This window comes from Silurus meridionalis, chromosome 3, assembly GCF_014805685.1.
Source record: "Silurus meridionalis isolate SWU-2019-XX chromosome 3, ASM1480568v1, whole genome shotgun sequence".
Taxonomy (NCBI): Eukaryota; Metazoa; Chordata; class Actinopteri; order Siluriformes; family Siluridae; genus Silurus; species Silurus meridionalis.
Window position 1 is genome coordinate 2,513,449 of NC_060886.1, and position 15,893 is coordinate 2,529,341.

Here is a 15,893-nt window from a genome sequence, read left to right on the forward strand (position 1 = left end):
AGTATATCCTCTTGTCTAAACAGGAAACAAGTTTAAAACAGCCTTTTCATTGTATGTGTATATATACGTTCTGCTACCTGCAATAAACGGAAGAGGAAGCATTTGCTGTGTGCGGTGTGATTCTTCCCTGATCAGAAAGGCCTACGGGTATCGCAGATCGTATGGAAAACCTCTCCACGAATTAAGTTTCGTTTGGGCATGATAAAAATCTAACAAAAAGTCAAACATATAGTGCACTTACATTCCAGCCCCTGATTATTACACAAGAAATCTGTAATAATCATCAAATATAATTAAGAATTAATACAAACATTTACACTGCATTCTCATTGAGTTTTTTAGTCAATAAGAGTCTGTTTAGTTCATCTTCGTAGCTACAAGGTTTGTCTTCAATAACGTAAGAATTATGTCATATCCGTTAAGAGCTCTCAAATGTCACTATAAGAAGTTAGTCCGTAGATTCTTTATGTTCCTCCGCTTCAAGAACACAACTAATTTTTGTAATTGGTCTAGTAAAAAGGGAAGTCGTAGTCTTGATTTTGACTTGTCGTACAAATCCTTTTTTGTCCTTAATGGTGCCCACAACTCTACCCATATTCCAGGAGCTCCTTGGTGCATTGTCGTCCACTAGAAGCAGAACATCTCCCAACTGAAAGTTGCGCGTTTTTACAATCCACTTACAATCGGTTATCCATCGCTTCCAAAAGAGATTTGACATGTACTGAACTTGACGCCATCTTCTACACGTATACAAGTCCTCTTTAGTGAATGTTCCAGGAGGAAATGTCAAATTTGTCTTCAATAGGAGAAGATGATTAGGTGTTCAAACTTCTAAATCATTAGGATCAGAAGAAGCTCTTGTTATAGGTCGATTGTTAAGTATGGACTCCACTTCACAAAAGAATGTAAGGAGACCTTCTTCATCCAAACGCTGACCTTGAACAATAGCATTCAGAATTTTCCTTATTGAGTGAATAAGTCTCTCCCAGATTCCTCCATGGTGCGAAACCAGTAGGTGGATTGAAAGTTCATTTAATCTTCCTTTGAAGAAGAACGTCATTGAGTTGATTTCGGTTCCAATTTTGTATTGCGTCTCGTAATTCACGTTCAGCTCCGACAAAATTTGTCCCATTATCTGAGCGTATTTCAGCCACTTGTCCACGTCGTGCAATGAAGCGTCTTAATGCATGAATAAATGAATCTGTATCTAATGATGCAGTCATTTCAATGTGAACAGCTCTAATGGCAAGACAAGTAAAGATAACCCCGTAGTGTTTTAGGGTGACTCTTCCCTGTTTTATCTCAAAGGGACCAAAACAAGTCAAGTCAAGTTTATTTCTAAACTGAACTGAAGCTTGTTTATTAATGATGCAGGACATCCACCTAGAAATGCATTACAGTAGTCCATTCTGGAGGTCATGAACGCATAGACGAGCTTCTCTGCATCAGATACAGACAACATGTTTCTAAACTTAGAAAAGTAGTCTTCATTCTATTACGTCACAGTGGTTTCAGGTCAGAAGTGGGCGGAGCTTATACTGTCTATATACAGTAGCATTCAGCACAAAATCTTGCATTTCTTGCTGAAAAACCAAGAGATAGTCTGAGATAGTCTGAGATAGTCTGATAGTCTGACAAGAAGTCTGATATTCATATTTTCCCCATTCTAACATCATATTAAGGTGAGGTTCCATACTGACTAACCTGTTTTGATCTTCCAGCTTTAGTATCTTGTTCCTCATTTTGGCGTGTTCCCCTGATTACATAAAAAGTCAACTTTCTGTGTCATCAATTAAAATCGTCATTTCCTGTTTTCTCTGTTTCAACAGGAAAATCACTTGTTCTTTAGTAGTGTAAAAGAGTTTTTGGGTGTAATTGTGTGTGATAGCTCAAGAGGGCGCTGTGTTCATTTTATGGTTGTTTATAGTTTTCTTTTGTCCCTCGGGACTTGCCGTAAGCAAGAGAGAGATTTATTATCGCACATGCGCACAGTGATGCTGTTCATAACATGAAGTACAATCAAAAGTCGGACTGTTTGTTTCACGGGATTCTGCTTCCGTTTCTATTATATTCTTAGAGAAAAGTATTTAGGAAACTTCCCCCTTTTCAAAACGCTCCGTTACATTGGTTTGCTTCTGGAGTTTTACAAAAATGAAAATACAGACCTTTTTCATATTCTCTTTCTGAAATGACCAGAAGATTTACTGACCTCTATGCTTCCATAGATTTGTTTCTCAATAATAATAATAATAATAATAATAATAATAATAATAATAATTCAGGAATCTCAAGTCTCACACCTTCACCTTGAGACACACATTTTACCCGGTTCACACACACCACACCTTGTGTTTCTCACACTGAGAAGTGAGGGAGAACTTGTTCGGAGGGAGATGTTGTATGAATGGATGAGACGCAGACAGACAGAGAGAAGTTTCTATGTCGAGTTCATCGCTGTCTCGAGCGCTATAGAGTTAAATGCCGCCTAGCAGCCAATCAGAAATCCGGATTTGTTGTTTCCGGGTAAATTCCGTGATCCGCTGCGAGCACGTTCGTTACTAGGCAACATGGAAGCTGAAAGAAAGAGATTTTGTTGATGATTTCATTTTAAAATCTACTGCATTCATACTCTTTTCAGCCATGTTTAGAATATAAAGCAGACATGTGGACATTAAGGTGTGACAGATGTGATCAGACTTATAAAAAGTAAAAGTCATCAGAACAAAGACACTTCCTTCAGTCACCAAGTAACATGACACAGCTTTAGACTTCAGCTTCTGTTATTGCAATAACATTCTTAATCATTCTTATTAAAGTTCTTAACATTGTAGGTTATATTATTAATAATAATAATAAAAACACTTATGTAGCATGGAATCCTTATGAATTAGTGCTTGAATGAAGCATTTCTGTTGCAGACATGGAGAGCTGTGGTGTTGTACATGTACATTGAGCTCTGCTCTTCAGTTCACTCATTTGGGGACAAATTTCTTTGATATTTTTGATACATTTGTATATTTGAAATATATTAAACAATTGATTTTAATTGGATGAATTTGTCTGCATTTGATCAGATTCACAAGTTGCTATCATTTCTATTTGTGCTGGTCAATTCTGAACAATAGGTCAAAGTGAAAGCATAAACTTTAGAGAATCGGGCGGTGCAGAGGGGCCGCTGCTACAAATAAAACTTCAGAGCTCTGTGCATATAGTGTGTGTGTGTGTGTGTGTGTGTGTGTGTGTGTGTGTGTGTGTGTATAAACCAGATCAAACCATGTGATTTCATTGTTCTGCCAGTAGATGAGATACCAAGTGTTAGATGTGCTGCTCATTTGCAGGTTTTAGAGACAGAGACGGTGTAACAGCATGGACACTGCATCTGGTTCGTCAACTGAGACCGTAAACACGGTGTGGGTCGTGTTCGTGGACAACATTCCAGTTGTCGGGGCGATAAAGGAGGTAGTGGAGTTGGCGTTGGCTCTGAGATACGGGGATACAGAGTTGATCAAATAGAAGGAGAAAGCTGTTAAAAACCATCTAAACAATGAGATAAATAAGAAATACAATAGGGAAAAGTATGTGCCGGTGAGTAATATTTATGAATCATAGACATCAGATTAAACAATTTATGATTTTCAGTGTTCTCAAGCTATCGTCTGGGTATATAACCAAGACCCCTGCAGTCTCTAATGTCAATGTTGTCCTCTATTATGAGACTCATAGAACCGGAAATGGATTATTTTCACACAGCTGTATGGTTTATCATGTGTCCTTCTTTATATAATGTGTAAATATAATGTAAATATCAGGTATAATTATTGCTTGTCCTGGTCATTATTGTCTGTTTCTGGCAACATGATTTTTTTCTTTTTCCTTTTAAAAGCCGACTGAACCAATGCCAGGTGTAGTAGGTGTGTGTTATTCCTGCTCTTCTTCTCACAAATATTACTGAAATGCATTGAATAAAATCATAGTATGGAAATATTTTTGCTTTTTTTCCACAGAGATCAGAAAAGAAGATCTTCGGGAATATGTGAGGAAAATGAAAGGTTCCAAACAGGCACTGCAGCAGACCCCTCCAGAGTGATGGTCAAGCTTTACTGATGAGTTTTATGAAGTTCATTATCCATCACACAGGATGAAATTTCAGTGTAAACTCCTGAAATTCACCAGAAGCGCTAAATAAACACATACAGAAATGTACACGTGAACGTCTTATCCTTATTACTTTAACACCAACATACACAGTGTTTAACACTAAATCATTATAAACAGTAGATGAACACAGTCTACCTTATGACTTCTTTATGCCTTTTTTGTCCACTGTGTGTGAGTCTGTACTCATCATATCATCATAAAAGTATAGATACCTTCCTGCAAAACTCCCTTCATTAAAAGTGAAAAGTCACCAATTTCAATATGAATTTAGGAAAAGTCTTCAAGTATCTGATTTGAACAGTTCTTGAGTATTTGACTCGTATTGTACATAGACTCAAAAAAATTATTTGTTGGCCTTACTTAACTTTTTTATGTCAACAGGCTCCACGTAACTCAGTGAGGCTGCATTTAAGTAACAATATTTATTTCAGTAAACTTTATTTAATTACATAAAGTTAATGTAATGTTGTTTAGTTAAATCAACGTAATATATTAAAACTAAATCAAGAATGTTAAGTTCATTTCTTTTTACTTATTACAAAAAATACTAAAACTATAAGCATTTACAAAATAATACAAAACAAATAATAATACAAAAGTCTTATTTTCTAATATTTCCCTCTTGAAACTAAAAAAAAAAGCTAACAATGCATTAGTAATTGTTATGCGAGGAATCTGGAGGCAAAGCCGAAGTGAAAGCAAATGACAGTTTATTTGAGACACAGGGCAATAACCAAACACACTCGCCGAAAAGGGTGAATAATCCGGGGGGTGCAGTGGCGGCGCGGTCCACGGTGCATGAAACACAACAAACTAGTAGTCGGTGTATAGATCCACGGTGCGCTTGGAAGAAGCGCGGTACTGAACAGTCCACGGGAAAGCGTGTGACGGGCAGCAGAACCATGAACAATAACTGACAAGGTGTGAGTGGAGGTGAGGGGCTTATATGGGTTAGGTGATTGAGTGATAAACGAGGTTCAGGTGTGTGTGCCTAGTATGCTGGGGATGAGCTACGAGTGGGCGTGGCCCGCACAGGAGAAGGAGCAGGTAGCTCGCTGACAGTAATACAATGCAAAACCAAAATTAAAAGGAATGAACATGGTCGGTACACTGTAATAAAATAAAAAGTTGAGTTAAGTTAAAGAATTTAGTAAATTTGCTGCAAAGCGATTTTGAGTTACTCAACTTCCGTGGTTAAAGTTACGCCAAATCATTGTAGAAAGTGGATTGAAACTGCTAAATTAATTTAGGTATAACTTCCTCAGTAAGTTCATCTAACCTTCCTCAGTAGGTACATCTAACTAGTCATCATGAGTTTGTTTAAAGTTATAAAGGGGGTTGAGTGAACTTTAAAAAAAACGAGTAGGGAGAACTACAGACCTGAAGTTCAGCAAACTCAAAAAAGCTTTACAGCAAATCAACTAAATTTTTTAAGTTTGTTCAACTTAATTTACTTCTTTTAATTTACAGCTTTAAATCTTTCAATTCAATTTTAATTCATTTTAATTTGTATTGCGCTTTTAACAATGAACATTGTCTCAAAGCAGCTTTACACAGATAATGTGGTGATTAAAAGTGAAGATGTTCTTTATAAGTAAGTTTGTCTCTGATGAAGTAGCCGGTGGCGACTGTGGTGAAGGAAAAACTCCTCGAGACGGCATAAGGAAGAAACCTTGAGAGGAAACAGACTCAAGAGGAACCCATCCTCATCTGGGTTGCACCGAATGTCCATTTATAGCAGGTATACGATGTTGCGGGGTTCAGTGATGATGATCAGAAGTGAAATGTAGTCCTGAGTCAGTGTAGCAGACTGTTGACATCAACTAGATTAGATTAGATTAGATTCAACTTTATTGTCATTACACATGTACAAGTACAAGGCAACGAAATGCAGTTTGGGTCTAACCAGAGTGCAATAACAGCAAGTGCAGGATATATAGATTTAACATGAATTTACATAGTTAAATAAAATAAGACTATAAACAGTAATTTAAAGATGAATATGTACTATAAATGTAGTATACAGATGAATATATGTTATATATGTAAAACACAATATACAGAGTAGTGTATATATATATATGTACTATAAATATAATTACAGATGAATATATATGTACTATGAACAATAATATACAGATGAATATATATATGTATTATGAACATGCTATACAGATGCCTATTACTATACACAGAGATTTACAGAAGGATGTGAGCGGTGAACATAATATTGCTATAGCTATAAACAGAGAACGGGTATATGTACAGTGGTGATAAGTTTATGGTGAGCAGCAATAAAAAAAAAAAAAAAAAAACAGCAGTGTGCAAATGAGCAAGGTTTGTGTAAACAGTCCGTGCAATAACAAAGTGAAACTACAGTCCAATCCATCCTCAAAGCTCCCGTTCTTACTCCGGAATTTCATGGAACCACACAAGGCGTTGATGAGAAACCGTCCCAAGCTGCACAGAGTTTCCTCCAGTCGAAGAGAACACTATCCAGAGGCAGGCCTGGACGAAGTGGGAAGATCCACGGAGGGAGGAGGGGCAGGAACAGTGGTCACTAAAACCTCAGGAGCATGTTTAACTCGACAGAGAGAGAGAGAGAGAGAGAGAGAGAGAGAGAGAAGAGGGTGACAGGAAGAGATGGATATGGATAATTAAGTGTCTTTATTTTGTTGTATGGAAGTTAATGTCACTGTGCAGTTTGGACTCCGGCAAGACTCGCTACGACAGCATAACTAAAAGGGAGAACCAGAAGGTAACACAGAAATGAGGGATCTCTGGGATAAGAGACGACCCACCACACCACCGTCAACAAACCTGAGTGAACGTGTGAAAGTGAGGGGACGACAGCACACAAATATCCCAGTTCACCAAACACTCTTCCGGTGACGTAGCTTCCTGTGTTTGACTTGTTTGCCGCGAGTTCCGTGTTTGTATTTGTTTGTTTGTGTTTTTCTCTTTTAATAATCCTAAATTGTTTCTGTCTTCCTGACTTGTGCCTGTAGTCAGTTAAACTCGACTACCACTATATTCATTGTCTCTCACTTTATCATATTTCTGCATCTTAACTCTGTTCGTGATTATAAGCACTATGCCGGCTGAGTGTCTGACTTTGAGCACAGGTGAGGACTCGTTCGATTTGCAAACGGTGGCGTTGGAGATGGAGGTTTTGGAGAAACAGATTTGCGAGCTGCATGAAAAGCATGCCCGGCTGCGAGAGCGGAAAGCAGCGCTGGAAACATCCCGGGCGGACGCGCACTCGTCCCAGGTAAATTCCCGGGTTGAACCCAACGCTCCCAGCACCTCCACTCCGCGTGTTTTTCTGCCCAGACCCAGCACACCTACAACTCTGGCAAAGGTGCAACACGGACCCTGGATGTGGCAGCGGCGGAAGAGACAAGCCAAGCCCCGGACGAAGACGTCTCCCCCGCCACCACTACGGGCCTTCGAGATCTCGACCGAGAACCGCTTCGTCCCTCTCCGCGAGACGGATCGTGACACTGTGATTCTCGGAGATTCCATCGTCCGGCATGTCCGCGCTACCGGAGCTACAGGTAAGGTGCACACTCGCTGTTTTCCTGGTGCTCGTGTTCTCGATGTCGCTGCGCAGGTACCCGCGATCCTGAAGGAGAACTTCGGAGCGGTTGTTCTTCATGCCGGAACGAACGAACCCCCGGCTGATGCAAACGGAGCCATTTAGGTAGGAACCATTTCTAGTGCCTCTCTTAATGCCAGTCAGAGATTAGGATTCAGCTTTAAATCATTTGAAGTGCTCGTTCTTAAAGTTGTACTTTCAGACATGCATAGAAAACTCGCTCTGGTCACCGTGTACAGACCCCCAGGGCCCTACGCTGATTTTCTTCAAGAGTTTGCTTGTTTTCTATCAGACCTCTTGATCAATTTTGATAAAGTGCTGCTTGTAGGAGATTTTAATATTCATGTAGATGATGTAAACGATGCTCTAGGATTATCATTTGTCGACTTATTAAACTCTTTTGGGGTTAAACAAAACGTCACCAGACCAACTCATCGCTTTAACCACACACTAGACTTAATAATATCCCACGGAGCAGACGTCACTGATATAGATATTTTACCCTTAGAGTGATGACATCACAGACCATTACCTCATACTGTACACACTACCGGTAGAGCAGATTAGCCGTGTTTCACCACGTTATCGACCTGGTAGGACTATTGTTCCAACCACTAAGGACAGATTCATAAATAACCTGCCTGATTTATCTCAATTTCACACTAAACCCATAACTGCTAATAATCTTGATGAAATAACTAACAACATAGACCTTATCCTCACTAGAACATTAGACACTGTTGCCTCCACCCGGTTAAAAGAGGTTAGAGAACAAGCACCTGCACCTTGGTATAATAGTCATACGCATGCCCTCAAGAGAACAGCCTGTAATCTGGAGAGAAAATGGAGGAAAACTAAATTGGAGATATTTAGAATTGCGTATAAAGTCAGTATGCTCAGCTACAGACAGCCGCTAAAAGCTGCTAGAACTGAACACCTGAGCAAACTCATAGAAAACAACAAAAACAATCCCAGATTCCTTTTTACTACAGTAGCTAAACTAACTACAAATCAGGGATCTGAAAATTGTGTTCCATCACAGTTTAGTAGTGAGGACTTTATGAATTTCTTCACTGAAAAAAATAGATAACATTAGAAAAACAACTGTGGCAGTTCAACCTCTGACATCACCTCCTGACACAATCTCGCCTACAGCACCACAGCTCCACTGTTTTACATGTATAGGACAGGAAGAGCTGTATAATGTTATTACCAAAGCTAAATCAACAACATGTCAGTTAGCAGTTATTAACCCTCTGGAGTCTGAATTGCCGCCGGCGCCCAAACATGCTTTTTTTTCAGATGCCAGCAAAAAGAGCTGAAACTGCTCGGTCATATTTGATCAAAAATGTCAAAGTAATACATCATTTAAATCTGTAAAGGGTCTACTTTTATTTGTGTATGCTCACTACATTAACAAAACGTTGTATTTTTTTTAAATGAATATAATATTCAGGGTGCGCCATCTGTCGCCTTTGTCTGCGTAAACTTTGTTTAGAAACGCATCATCAAAAAGCGCTGAAACTCGGCCAATAGCTGACACACGGAAATAAAAAATATATCTTTAGACAGCTTAAAGTGTGTAGTTTTAGAATCATATGTTTTCAATGAATGTAAATCATGTAAAACCAAGTAGAGGCACAGATTTTCCACCGCAGCTCATTATCTGATAATGAGCTGCGAGCGGACACGCCCCCCCGCTATTCACAGGTAAAACAGTTCACACGTTGAGTCTCTCACACACACACACACACGCCCCCCCGGACAGTGGCATAAAACAATGGCAGAGAATTTACCTTTTCATCTGAAGAAGATTGCGATTCTGATGAGGAGCGTTTGCATTTTGAAGAGCGAGGACTTTCCAGCAAGTTGCTATGATGAGTAAGTTATTTAGTCTTACATTCTGATCATATAAACTCATATTGTTTGTAGACATCTCTGCCTAGCTTTTGTCAGCATTGCCTTTTAATGTTACAACAAATATCCACCAATATCTGCTGATTTGTAACATGAACTGTTTGTGATTGTATGCTCTAAATATTGTTGACGTTATATAGTTATATTTTAGCCTCAGTTCAGTTTTGGTTGGTGTCACTGATCATCCTGAAAGGCTGTTATGTAGTGTTAGCTAGCAGAGATGTTCCCAAATGCTGAGGTGTAAATGCTATATGTACAATGCATGCTAACAAATATATATTGTTCAAGAATACTATATTTATCAAATATATATTCATCAAAAATACTGAAAAAATATATTGTTTGATTATTTTTAGGAGTGTGGCTGCATCACCCCTGCCTTCACTGGAAACTCACACCAGGCCACGCAGGTGTCGCTCCATTTTGAGTTCGACCGAGAATCATCCTGAGTAAGTACATATTTTATATTTTCCTAAAATATATTTAGTTTGAATCATTATTGCATTGTATGACACATGCAAACAACTTTATCAATGACAATATTATTTGCTTAGCTGTAAATGGTGATGGTGTAAATGTCTGAGATGCATTATGGTCTATGGCCCATCAACAAACATTTATCTGTCCTATTGCCCATCAACAAATAGGCCTATAGGCTGTACAATGCATGCTAACAAATATATTTTGTTCAAGTTTATTCATCATCCTAAAATATATTGTTTGATTATTTTTAGGAGTGTGGCTGCATCACCCCTGCCTTCACTGGAAACTCACACCAGGCCACGCAGGTGTCGCTCCATTTTGAGTTCGACCGAGAATCATCCTGAGTAAGTACATATTTTATATTTTCCTTAAATATATTTAGTTTGAATCATTATTGCATTGTATGACATATGCAAACAACTTTACCAATGACACAATTAGTGATGTGTGTGTGTGTGTGTTTCATAAACAGATGTGATCAAGCACCTGCTCCAAAAAAGGGTAACGGCAGCACACACAGTCCACCATGTCATGGAAGGATCAGACAGATAACGACACAGTTCCACAGACTCTGAGATTCCTGCCCGCACGTGAACCTGAACCTCAACTGAGGTCTTCTGACTCTCATTCTCCATGTAGTCTATATAAAATGTTTTTCCCCTGACAGTGTTGTGTCAACTCTGTGCCACAACACAAATGCTCAAGCTGCCAAGTCAATAGCCAAGTGACGCAAATACAAATGGAGAGATGTAACCGTGAGTGAGATGTATCGCTACATTGGGCTCTTATTTTACATGGTAATGGTAAAGTTGCCCTCCATCATAGACTACTGGAGACAGAGCAGTATTTTCACAGTTCCCTTTCCAGCAACAATTATGTCAAGGGACAGACACAGGAACATTTTGTGGAATGTACACATGAGTCACCCAGATGCAGACAAAGAAAATGACAGAAAGAGGGGCACATCTGAACATGACCGTCTGTTCAGAGTGAAACTGCTTATGGACACAATCCGTAAGACATGCAAAGCAATTTATCATCCTAGAAGACATTTAGCCGTGGGTGAGAGGATGGTAGCATGCAAAGCTAACACTGGGAGGACACAGTACATGAAAGCCAAGCCAACTAAGTGGGGGTTCAAGTTGTTTGTTGTTGCCGATTCCTCAAATGGATACACTATTATTATTTAATGCATAGTATTGTAGCCCTACAGGCTGGGATTTGCAGAACCCTACTGTACTGTATTGTGTTAGTTTTTGTTGCACTCTTTATTTTTTTATACATACTGTACTGTATTGTTTTATTGTTACACAATTCCCTTTTTAATGCTGTCCTTGCTAATGTGTATTTTTAATAAACACAAAGGAAACACATTTCTTGTTGTAGTACTGTACTTCTCACTGTGATCCTGACTCAGTGATCCACAGCTCATTATGTAATCCACAGCTCATTATGCGACCCATTGTCTACGAAGCTGTCAGTCACAGCATGTCGACGCCTCTTCGCATATGGCCTTTCAAAGTAAAAAGTGTTTTTTAAATTTTAAATCAAAGTATTGTTTAATGTAAATGAGCAGGCAGGATGATTTTCACATGATTAAAAATAAAAAACCTACATTAGAAGATCTGTTCTCAAAAAGTCTTGGGGAAACATGTTTACTATCGGTTTTGTGGCCTTATTTCAGTGAGGTTTTTTTTTTTTTTTGCTTTTTCAAAAACCACGCATAAACCTTATTTTGTCAAAAATACAAACAAACACATATAAGTTGTTTACATATTATGGTAGCCCAGTTTGTGATGAATACAGTGTAATAAGTCTTTTGTCAATAATAAATTTTAAAAGCAACTAAAAAGAACCAAATGTAAGAGCACGTCAAAATCTCTCAAGGGGCCAAAAACACCCTCAGACTCCAGAGGGTTAAAAAAGGTTCGAGAACAAGCACCTGCACCTTGGTATAATAGTCATACACATGCCCTCAAGAGAAGTAATCTGGAGAGAAAATGGAGGAAAACTAAATTGGAGGTATTTAGAATTGTGTATAAAGACAGTATGCTCAGCTACAGACAGGCGCTAAAAGCTGCTAGAACTGAACACCTGAGCAAACTCATAGAAAACAACAAAAACAATCCCAGGTTCCTTTTTACTACAATCCCAGGCTACATTACTACAAATCAGGGATCTGAAAATTGTGTTCCATCACAGTTTAGTAGTGAGGACTTTATGAATTTCTTTAGTGAAAAAAATAGATAACATTAGAAAAACAATTGTGGCAGTTTAACCTCTGACATCATCTCCTGACACAATCTCGCCTACAGCACCACAGCTCCACTGTTTTACATGTATAGGACAGGAAGAGCTGTATAATGTTATTACATTTAGCTCCTAAACTCTGGAATAGTCTTCCTGACAGTGTTCGTGGCTCAGACACATTCTCCCAGTTTAAGTGTAGATTAAAAACATATCTTTTTAGCAAAGCCTACACATAACACACATCACATCATAACCTTGTGCTCCAGAACATCTGATCACATGCATGTTATCAACTTGTGCTGTTAATATAATGAACAGCAGCTACGCTAATTCCTCTCCACTGCTTCTCTTTCTCTCCCCATCCCGAGACATCCTGAGGTTTGGCCAGCTCCAGTCACGTCCCACCTCATGAAGATTATGGACTTTAAAGCAGTAGATGCCAAACTCGCAAACATCCCAAACCATCTAGAGACGTACCAGTGCCAATTGGATCCCACTACATGTGTGGAGTTTTGACATTGGACCTCCTGGAGTGTTTAAAGGCTCTGGCATGGAGAAGCTGATGCTGGATCTGTGATGATCACAAATGTTGAGCTCAGTAGCACCTACTTTTATAACCATAAAGACTGTATAAGACTGTAAAAAGAACATTACTTATAATCACACACTCCAGTACTCATGTTAGTTCTCACTCTCCAGTGTTCTGTATTGTTGAAAGATTTATGATCAAACTCTTGATGTCACCCAAATGAGGATGGGTTCCACTTCTGAGTCTGGTTCCTCTCAAGGTTTCTTCCTTATTACATCTAAGGGAGTTTTTCCCTGCCACAGTCACCACGGCTGCTCATCAGGGATAAATGCACACTGTTCACCTTCACTGTTGATTTGTGTAAAGCTGCTTTGAGACAATGTCTGTTGTGAAAAGCGCTATAGAAATAAACTTGACTTGACTTGACTTTTATTTTATTACAATTTTATATATATTTTATTTTGAATTATTTATTTTATTTTGATGACTAGAGTAAAAACTATCTGAATCCACTTCAGTTCATGTTGACAGGAAATGTGTCGCTTGGCAAAATTGTAAAATAAATATTTTTCTCTAAAAAAAAATGTTTCTGTCTTTTTTATTGTGTTTACAGTATGGTTTGCAATTTCTTTGTTTGATTTTTAATGTGAATGCCATACAGGAATTTGTGGAAGAAGTTTACTTGTTTTGCTCGACCTTAGTGCAGCTTTTGACACCATTGATCACACTATACTGCTTGCTAGAGTTGAGAACGTTGTTGGAATAAAGGAAACAGCTCTCTCTTGGCTCAGGTCTTATTTGACTGATCGATATGAGTTTGTTGAAGTAAATGGTGAGTTCTCCACACTCTCTGAGGTAAAGTTTGGTGTTCCTCAAGGATCTGTCTTAGGCCCACTGCTTTTCTATTTATATATGCTGCCTCTGGGTGAAATTATACATAAACATGGTATTCGCTTCCATTGCTATGCTGATGATACACAGCTGTATATTTCAGCAAAGCCAGATGAGAGAGATCAGCTTAACAATGTTGAGGAGTGTGTAAAGGACATTAGACAGTGGATGCTCGATAACTTTCTTCTGCTCAACTCAGATAAGATGGAAGAACTTTTACTAGGACCACATGCAGCTAGAAGCAAACTTTCCAATTATGTAGCATCTCTGGATGGTGTTTCTGTTTCAGCGTGAACGGCTTCCAAAGACCTTGGTGTTATTATTGACCCTAGTCTTTTCTTTGAGGATCACGTGAATAATATCATCGCCTTCTTTCACCTTAGAAATATTGCTAAAATTAGAAAAATGATGTCGTTACAGGATGCAGAAAAACTAGTTCATGCTTTTGTTACTTCTAGATTAGACTACTGTAACGCTTCACTGTCTGGGTGTTTGAGTAAGTGCATAAATAAGCTTCAGTTAGTCCAGAATGCAGCAGCAAGGGTCCTCACTAGATCTAGGAAATATGAGCACATCACCCCTGTTTTAATCAGCCTACACTGGCTCCCAATCAAATCTCGCATTGATTATAAAATACTACTACTGACGTATAAAGCACTTAACGGTCTCGCACCAGTATAATCCTCCACGCCTACTTAGATCAAAAGGTGCAGGCTATCTGTTGGTTCCTCAAATAATGAAGACTACAGCAGGGGGCAGATCTTTCTCTTCTAAAGCCCCACAGTTATGGAACAACCTTCCAATCAATGTTCGGGACTCAGACACAGTCTCAGTGTTCAAGTCGAGGTTGAAAACGTATTTATTTAGTCGAGTCTTTTATCAGTAGATTTTTTCTTAGGTAAAGGTGCAGATCTGGAGGGAACATGGATATAGAGTGTTTGGTGAACTGGGATATTTGTATGTTGTCGTCCCCTCACTTTCACACGTTCACTCAGGTTTGCTGACGGTGGTGTGGTGGGTCGTCTCTTATCCCAGAGATCCCTCATTTCTGTGTTACCTTCTGGTTCTCCCTTTTAGTTATGCTGTCATAGCGAGTCTTGCCAGAGTCCAAACTGCACAGTGACATTAACTTTCATACAACAAAATAAAGACACTTAATAATCCATATCCATCTCTTCCTGTCACCCTCTTCTCTCGCTCTCTTCTCTCTCTCTCTTTTCTCTCTCTCTCTGTCGAGTTAAACATGCTCCTGAGGTTCCAGTGACCACTGTTCCTGCCCCTCTCCCCTCCGTGGATCTTCCCACTTCGTCCAGGCCTGCCTCTGGATAGTGTTCTCTTCGACTGGAGGAAACTCTGTGCAGCTTGGGACTGTTTCTCATCAACGCCTTGTGTGGTTCCATGAAATTCCGGAGTAAGAACGGGAGCTTTGAGGATGGATTGGACTGTAGTTAATGTCAACAGTCTGCTACACTGACTCGGGACTACATTTCACTTCTGATCATCATCACTGAACCCCGCAACATCGTATATCTGCTATAAATGGACATTCGGTGCAACCCAGATGAGGATGGGTTCCTCTTGAGTCTGTTTCCTCTCAAGGTTTCTTCCTTATGCCGTCTCGAGGAGTTTTTCCTTCACCACAGTCGCCACCGTCTACTTCATCAGAGACAAACTTACTTATAAAGAACATCTTCACTTTTAATCACCACATTATCTGTGTAAAGCTGCTTTGAGAAAATGTTCATTGTTAAAAGCGCAATACAAATTAAAATGAATTGAATTGAATTGAAAGATTTAAAGCTGTAAATTAAAAGAAGTAATTTAAGTTGAACCAACTTAAAAAATTTAGTAGATTTGCTTCAAAGCTTTTTTGAGTTTGCTGAACTTCAGGTCTGTAGTTCTCCCTACTCGTTTTTTTTAAAGTTCACTCAACCCCCTTTATAACTTTAAACAAACTCATGATGACTAGTTAGATGTACCTACTGAGGAAGGTTAGATGAACTTACTGAGGAAGTTATACCTAAATTAATCTAGCAGTTTCAATCCACTTTCTACAATGATTTGGCG

The 15,893-nt window shown here is 39.0% G+C and overlaps 1 long non-coding RNA gene across 2 annotated transcripts; it reads left to right on the top strand.

The window, feature by feature from the left end:
* Positions 1-1,539: 1,539 nt before the first annotated feature.
* LOC124383285 lies at positions 1,540-4,203 on the top strand. Of its 2 annotated transcripts, XR_006925247.1 has the most exons (4): positions 1,540-1,682; positions 3,339-3,585; positions 3,884-3,911; positions 4,005-4,203. It is a non-coding gene; the product is annotated as an uncharacterized LOC124383285 (long non-coding RNA). The 2 variants fall into 2 exon arrangements; XR_006925248.1 differs by having other exon boundaries at positions 1,542-1,682; positions 3,884-4,203.
* The last annotated feature ends 11,690 nt before the right edge of the window (positions 4,204-15,893 follow it).